At 43.0% G+C, this 6,719-nt stretch overlaps 1 long non-coding RNA gene across 1 annotated transcript; it reads left to right on the top strand.

Moving 5' to 3' along the window:
* Positions 1-3,345: 3,345 nt before the first annotated feature.
* On the top strand, positions 3,346-4,148 carry LOC141156561 (uncharacterized). The gene is made up of 3 exons (XR_012247674.1): positions 3,346-3,441; positions 3,539-3,631; positions 3,856-4,148. It is a non-coding gene; the product is annotated as an uncharacterized lncRNA (long non-coding RNA).
* The last annotated feature ends 2,571 nt before the right edge of the window (positions 4,149-6,719 follow it).

The following is a 6,719-nucleotide window of genomic DNA, read 5'->3' on the forward strand; positions in this document are numbered from 1 at the left end:
GTTACATCGTGTCTTATCCTCCAGTTACCTCCAGAGCTGCAGTCACTATTCTGCTGTTACATCAGGTCTTATCCTCCAGTCACCTCCAGAGCTGCACTCACTATTCTGCTGTTACATCATGTCTTATCCTCCAGTCACCACCAGAGCTGCAGTCTATATTCTGCTGTTACATCATGTCTTATCCTCCAGTCACCTCCAGAGCTGCAGTCTCTATTCTGCTGTTACAGCATGTCTTATCCTCCAGTCACCTCCAGAGCAGCAGTCAATATTCTGCTGTTACTTCGTGTCTTATCCTCCAGTCACCTCCAGAGCTGCACTCACTATTCTGATGTTACATCACATCTTATCCTCCAGACACTTCCAGAGCTGCACTCACTATTCTGCTGTTACATCGTGTTTTATCCTCCAGTCACCTCCAGAGCTGTAGTCACTATTCTACTGTTACATCATGTCTTATCCTCCAGCCACCTCCAGAGCTGCGGTCACTATTCTGCTGTTACATTATGTTTTATCCTCCAGTTACCTCCAGAGCTGCAGTCACTATTCTGCTGTTACATTTTGTCTTATCCTCCAGTCACCTCCAGAGCTGCACTTACTATTCTGCTGTTACATTATCTTTTATCCTCCAGTTACCTCCAGAGCTGCAGTCACTATTCTGCTGTTACATTTTGTCTTATCCTCTAGTCACCTCCAGAGCTGCACTTACTATTCTGCTGTTACATCGTGTCTTAGCCTCCTGTCACCTCCAGAGCTGCACTCAATATTCTGCTGTTACACCATGTCTTATCCTCCAGTCACCTCCAGAGCTGCACTCACTATTCTGCTGTTACACCGTGTCTTATCCTCCTGTCACCTCCAGAGCTGCACTCACCATTCTGCTGTTACATAGTGTCTTATCCTCCAGTCACCTCCAGAGCTGCAGTCTCTATTCTGCTGTTACACCATGTCTTATCCTCCAGTCACCTCCAGAGTTGCAGTCTCTATTCTGCTCTTACAGCATGTCTTATCCTCCAGTCATCTCCAGAGCTGCAGTCTCTTTTTGCTGTTACATCGTGTCTTATCCTCCAGTCACCTCCAGAGCAGCAGTCAATATTCTGCTGTTACATCGTGTCTTATCCTCCAGTCACCTCCAGAGCTGAAGTCACTATTCTGCTGTTACATCACATCTTAGCCTCCAGACACCTCCAGAGCTGCACTCACTATTGTGCTGTTACATCGTGTCTTATCCTCCAGTCACCTCCAGAGCTGCAGTCACTATTCTGCTGTTACATCAGGTCTTATCCTCCAATCACCTCCAGAGCTGCACTCACTATTCTGCTGTTACATCGTGTCTTATCCTCCAGTCACCACCAGAACTGCACTCACCATGCTGCGGTTACATTTTGTCTTATCTTCCAGTCACTGCCAGAGCTGCAGTCACTATTCTGCTGTTACATCGTGTCTTATCCTACAGTCACCTCCAGAGCTGCGGTCACTATTCTGCTATTACATCGTGTCTTATTCTCCAGTCACCTCCAGAGCTGCAGTCACTATTCTGCTGTTACATCGTGTCTTATCCTCCAGTCACCTCCAGACCTGCACTCACTATTCTGCTGTTACATCGTGTCTTATCCTCCAGTCACCTCTAGAGCTGCACTCACTATTCTGCTGTTACATCGTGTCTTATCCTCCAGTCACCTCTAGTGCTCCAGTCACTATTCTGCTTTTACATCAGGTTTTATCCTCCAGTCACCTCCAGGGCTGCACTCACCATTCTGCTGTTACATCATGTCTTATCCTCCAGTCACCTCCAGAGCTGCAGTCTCTATTCTGCTGTTACATCATTTATTATCCTCCAGTCACCTCCAGAGCAGCAGTCAGTATTCTGCTGTTACATCGTATCTTGTCCTCCAGTCACCTCCAGAGCTGCACTCACCATTCTGCTGTTACATCATGTCTTATCCTCCAGTCACCTCCAGAGCTGTAGTCACTATTCTGCTGTTACATCGTGTCTTATCCTCCAGTCACCTCCAAAGCTGCAGTCACTATTCTGCTGTTACATCAGGTCTTATCCTCCAGTCACCTCCAGAGCTGCAGTCACCATTCTGCTGTTACATCGTGTATTATCCTCCAGTCACCTCCAGAGCTGCACTCACCATTCTGCTGTTACATCATGTCTTATCCTACAGTCACCTACCGAGCTGCACTCACTATTCTGCTGTTACATCATGTCTTATCCTCCAGAGCTGCAGTCTCTATTCTGCTGTTACATCGTGTCTTATCCTCCAGTCACCTCCAGAGCTGCACTCACTATTCTGCTGTTACATTGTGTCTTATCCTCCAGTCACCTCCAGAGCTTCACTCACTATTCTGCTGTTACATCGTGAAGGGTGCCATACATACCAGGAAGAGGGATGAGGGGCCATGCATACCAGGATGGGGGATTGGGGTGTCATGCATACCAGGATGGTGGATTGGGGTGCCATTGCATATCAGGATGGGGATGAGGGCCACATATAACAGGAAGGAGGGGGCCATATATACCAGGATGGGGGATATTAACGGAAGTGGGGTACATTACCCCTATAACAGTGTCAGCAGCAGACCCCCTCCCCCTTAACAGGGCATCATGACAACATTTTTTGCTTACATTTTTTTTCTATTTTGCTCCTCTAAAACCTAGGTGCGTCTTATAGTCTGAAAAATACGGTATTCACCAGCCGGTGCCTGTGCATAGCTAGAAATTTGTCAGTGAGATATATAATTTAGTGCAGTGTGTGTGTAGCTTACTGTACATGTATTTAGCTAATAATTAAAAAAATAAAATAAAAAAATGCCCAGATGAGGGAAAGCAGACAGCTCGGGACTGGTGTTATTATTCTGGGAAGAGGCCAATGTCCATGAAGCTTCCCAGGCTATTAATATCAGCTCACAGCTGTCTGCATAGCCTTTACTGATTATTAAAAGGGGGCGCACCCCCAGAAATGACGTGGGGTCCCCTTTATACTGCGCCGGCCAGTCACAGGCATACCAATACTTGGCATGGCTGTGATGGGGCCTGAAGTGCCCACACCAGAAAAGTTTGTTGATTGGCTGTGCTGCATCCTTTCAACAAGCTTTGTTCGGACTGCTGAACCCGAACAGTAACATAGACTTCCGGGAGACACTAGGTGTCCAGTACGGACCGTCACATATATGATGGCTGACAATGATCCCTGACCTCTTCATGATTAAGATTCCTCTGTCGTTCAGCCACAGTGACCGCACAGTAGTATCAAGTAATAAGTCGTCCCTTTACTTACATTATAGACACAAAGCAGATCTTATAAGAATATATTGTTACTGTTTTTTTTTCTACTTTCTGATCAGAAATTCCAGCTTTCAAGAAAAGAAAATCTTCGCTGCATTTGCTTAGAGAGCAACAAGACTCAGAAAATAAAGAAAAGGGGCAAAAGAGACGAGGTAAGCGTGAGAATCAGCTCCTTTACTTACATTATAAATACAAAGCAGATCCTATAAGAATATATTGTTACTGAGTTTTTTTTTACTTTCTGATCAGAATTTCCAGCTCAGAAAGAAAGGAAATCTGAAAAAAATCTGAGTACACAGCAACAAAACTCAGAAAATGAAGAAAAGAGGGGAAGGAGACGAGGTAAGTGTGAGAATCAGCTCTATGTTGTGTGATGTCAGTGAGATAAGTCATGTGGAGCAGATGTCATCTGTCAGTGGTGGGATTGTCGCATGTATGATGGCTGACAATGATCCCTGACCTCTGTATGATAAGATTCCTCTGCCGTTTGGCCGCAGTGTCCACGCAGTGGTATCATGTAATACGGAGTCCCATTACTTACATTATATTTATTTCTCTTCTCATAGGTTCCCTCCTCCGCCGGATCTTATCATCCTGCCGGCGTGGATTGTCCAGGGCTGCTCGGATATGTGCATGTTGTCACTGTTCCCCCAGCATCATCTAAAAGACCGAAAACCTCCGCATCTAGCGCCCAGAAATGCAGCAGATCCGCCATCACTGCTGAACCTGTATAGAAGGACCTTCACCAGCTTCCTGTGGCCTTCTCACTGGAACATCTTTACCCGGATATGTTTTGCCTCTATCATCAGGCTCCGCGGTATTCATACTACTCGCCTGACTTGGCTTTTACTGATCACCTGGTATCTGACCCCAGCTGTGTTCATGACTATGATTTCGTCTATTGATAATATTCATGGTTTTGTTCATGTCTTAACCTTCTATCCTATTATTAATAATAAAAAAATAAAAATAAAAGCTGTTACTGTTGCTCTGATTTCTTTTCATCTTGAGTTCACAACTAATTGTAACTCACTAATTGTGCTTCCTAACACTAAATGCATTTGTCATTATTCTGAATGCAGCAGCCAGGCTCATATTTCAGTCCAGCAGCTACACCGGCGCCTCCACAGTACCAGTCATTGCACTCTCCCACAAAGCTCTCCACAGTGCTGCACTGTTCTACAACTCCTCCCATATGTCAGTCTACTACCATATCTCCACTCCAATGAGCAAAGACTAATATCCTCCATAATCAGGACCTCCCACTCTCACGTCCATGACTTTTTCTGTGCTGCTCCAGCTCTCAGGAGTGCATCAGGTTCATTCCTACTGTCTATGGATTTAAGTCTTCACTAAAAACAGATAATTTTTAGCAAGACTATCAAGTCATGTCACTAATCTAAGTTTTGCCCACAGCACTCAGTAGCACTTAATATCTGTACATATGTACAGATATTGGCTGGTGACCTGTTCATTTAGTCTTAACTCCTCGAAGATAGGTGCTCCCTAAAACCACATCTGTTTAGGGCGGCCTATCACGTTCCTTCATCAAAGTCCTTTTATATATTTATAGCCCATTCATCATTTCTCCAAACATAAGTCACTCCACCGCACCCAAAACCACTACAAATACTGGCTGGTGACAGCTCCTGCAGCCTTTATCTCTCCCTCATCCCCTCAAGATGGCGGACCATCATTGTAACTAAGCCCCTGTACTTTGTGTCCCCCCACCTCATTATAGATTGTAAGCTCTTACCAGCAGGGTCCTCATTAGTTTTGCTTTAATTATTGTATTATCTTTAGCTCTATTACTTATGACTGTTGTATATGAACCTGAATTGTAAAGCGCTGAGGAATATGTTGGCGCTATATGAATAAAGATTATTATTATTAAAACAACAACATGTTTCATACCGCCAAATCTTCCTTAACTCCTTAGTGACCAAGCCAATTTTGACCTTAATGACCTGCCCAAATTTTTGAAGTTTGACCAATGTCAATTTATGTGGTAATAACTCTTTAACGCTTCAACGGATCCCACTGATTTTGAGACTGTTTTTTTCATGACATATTGCACTTTATAATAGTGGTAACATTTTTTCAATATGACTTTCGTTTATTTGTGAAAATATCGGAAATTTGGCAAAAAAATTTAAAACTTCACAATTTTCAACCTTTTAATTCTTATGTCCTTAAATCAGAATGTCATGTCACACAAAATAGTTAATAAATAACATTTCCCACATGCTTACTATACATCTGCATCATTTTTGAAACATAGTTTTTCTGTTAGGAAGTTATAAGGGTCAAGAGTTGACCAGTGATTTCTCATTTTTACAACAAAATTTACAAAATATTTTTTTTAGGGACCACATCACATTTGAATTGACTTTGGGGGCCTATATGACACAAAATATCCAAGAGGGATACTATTCTAAAAATTGCTCCCCTTAATTCCTCAAAACCACATTCAAGAAGTTTATTAACCTTTCAGGTGCTTCACAGGAACTAAAGCAATGGCAAGGAAAAAAATGAACATTTTTTCCACAAAAAATTTACTTTAGCCCCATTTTTTTATTTTCACAAGGGTAACAGGAGAAATGGACACCAAAAATTGTTGTGTAATTGGTCCTGAGTATGCCATACCCTATATGTGGGATAAAACTACTGGTTGGGCACACGGCAGGGTTCGGAAGGGAAGGAGCATAATGTCTTTTTGAATGCAAAAATAGCTGGAATCGAGAGCAGACGCCATGTCGCTTGGAGAGCCCCATATGTGCCTAAACAGTGAAAACCCCTACAAGTGACACGATTTTGGAAACTAGACCTCTCAAGGAATGCATGTAGATGCCTCGTGAGCACCTTGAACGCCCAGGTGCTTCACAGAAGCCGTGAAAATAAAAAAAATCTATTTTTTGCCACAAAAATATACTTTTAGCCCCAAATTTTTTTCCCACAAGGGTAATGGGAGAAAATGGACCCCAAAATTTGTTGTGCAATTGCTCCTGAGTACGCCGATATCCCATATGTAGGGGAAAACTATTGTTTTCTTTTTTTTTTTTCACAAGGGTAACAGGAGAAATGGACACCAAAAATTGTTGTGTTATTGGTCCTGAGTATGCCAATACCCTATATGTGGGATAAAACTTCTGATTGGGCACATAGCAGGGTTCAGAAAGGAAGGAGTGATGTTTTGGAAAGCAGACTTTGATGGGGTGTCATGTCGCGTTTGGAGAGCCCCTGATATGCCTAAACAGTGGAAACCCCCCCACAAGTTACCCCATTTTGAAAACTACACCCCTCAAGGATTTTATCCAGGGTTATGTATAGTGAGCATTTTTAAACCACAGGTACTACACATAATTTGATAACATTAGGTCGTCATATTGAAAATTGTCATTTATTTCATAAAAATGACGTTTTGGCCCCA

Source organism: Phyllobates terribilis, unplaced genomic scaffold, assembly GCF_046119375.1.
Source record: "Phyllobates terribilis strain yellow unplaced genomic scaffold, ASM4611937v1 Scaffold_8__6_contigs__length_399053987, whole genome shotgun sequence".
NCBI lineage: Eukaryota > Metazoa > Chordata > Amphibia > Anura > Dendrobatidae > Phyllobates > Phyllobates terribilis.